The sequence below is a fragment of the Mastomys coucha genome, unplaced genomic scaffold (genome assembly GCF_008632895.1).
Source record: "Mastomys coucha isolate ucsf_1 unplaced genomic scaffold, UCSF_Mcou_1 pScaffold21, whole genome shotgun sequence".
Classification (NCBI taxonomy): Eukaryota; Metazoa; Chordata; class Mammalia; order Rodentia; family Muridae; genus Mastomys; species Mastomys coucha.
The window spans coordinates 117,135,581-117,136,889 of record NW_022196904.1 but is presented as its reverse complement, the minus strand read 5'-3'; the positions used below and the strand labels follow the sequence as shown (position 1 = coordinate 117,136,889).

The 1,309-nt window shown below is 44.1% G+C and overlaps 1 non-coding gene across 1 annotated transcript; it reads left to right on the top strand.

Annotated features, from left to right (window-relative positions):
- The first annotated feature begins 85 nt into the window (after window positions 1–85).
- Window positions 86–247, top strand: LOC116104418. The gene has a single exon (XR_004123908.1). It is a non-coding gene; the product is annotated as a U1 spliceosomal RNA (small nuclear RNA).
- The last annotated feature ends 1,062 nt before the right edge of the window (window positions 248–1,309 follow it).

Sequence of the window (1,309 nt, the reverse complement as noted above, 5' to 3'; positions counted from 1 at the left end):
ATAATGCAATAAAAGTTTAAAATAAAAAAAAATTTTAAAAGAAATTTAAACAAACAAACAAACAAACAAAAACCAATAGTTTCTCATACTTACCTGGCAGGGGAGACACTATGGTGAGGAAGGTAGTTTTCTCAGGTGAGGCTCATCCATTGTACTTAGGGTATGCTCACCCCTGTGATTTTCCCAAATCTAGGATATTCAACTGCATGATTTATGGTATGGGGGACTGTGTTCACATTATCCCCTGGCCAAGAAAAAGTGGTTTCTTTACTCTCTGGGTTTTTTTTTTTTTTTGTCGTGTTTACATCTGTTTATTTATTTGGTGTGTGTGTGTGTGTGTGTGTGTGTGTGTGTGTGTGTGTGTGTGTGTGTGAATGCTTGTGTGCTTCAACTGTGTAAGTATGAAGGTCAGAGTTCAGTTTGCTGGGCTCGGTTTTCTTCTTCCACCATGTGGGTCTCAGGGCTCAGTGACATGTACCTTTACCTACCATCTCATGGACCTTGTTCTCTTTCCTTGAAATACATCATCAATGTGTTGTCCACACTGGTCTTGACCTCACTGGCTCAGGTGATCCACCTGCCTCAGTCTCCCCAGAGATAGACCTATAGGCATGCACTGCCCTTCCTTCTCTCCTTCTTGACACATTTCCTATTGTTCCTAGTTATACTTTTCAATAGTTGGATGGAAATACATGTTTACCTGCTGGAAAATAAATAAATAAAATTCTATATACTTGTTTCAAAGTTATTACATGCACACACACACACACACACATGCACAGCAGTGTGGGGCAAGTGGGACTATGCCACCAGACAGAAGAACTGGTAAGACTAAGTGAGTTCAAACCCCATGAATCTCAGATTGAGAACGGTAGGAGTGGGGCCAACTCCCTACCTAACTCTACCTGCTCTGGAACACGTAACCACAACACCCCACTGAGAACCATGGCAGTCAGTCACATAGCATAAAAACCTGGAGTTCTCCGTTCTAATGAGGTATCTAGGTAGGTCCCGAATGTTCCACCAAGGAGCGTCCCTATCCCCAAAAGGTATTTAATCCCTGGTTCGCCCTGAGTAAGGTATATGCATTCACATCTGCCATCTAATAAAGCAGTTTGAACAAGCAAGGACCATTTTTTCATCAAGAATGGGGTTGGGAGTGGAGGGGTAAAGAGCCCCGCCTAAATCTCCTGGAGAAGAGGAGAAAGCCTTCTCTCTCCCAGCCCCTCCACACTCTCGGGGCACTCACTTGGAATCAAACTGGGTTCCACCCCTGGCCCAGGCTCTGCCTTCTCCTTCCTGCCTGTAC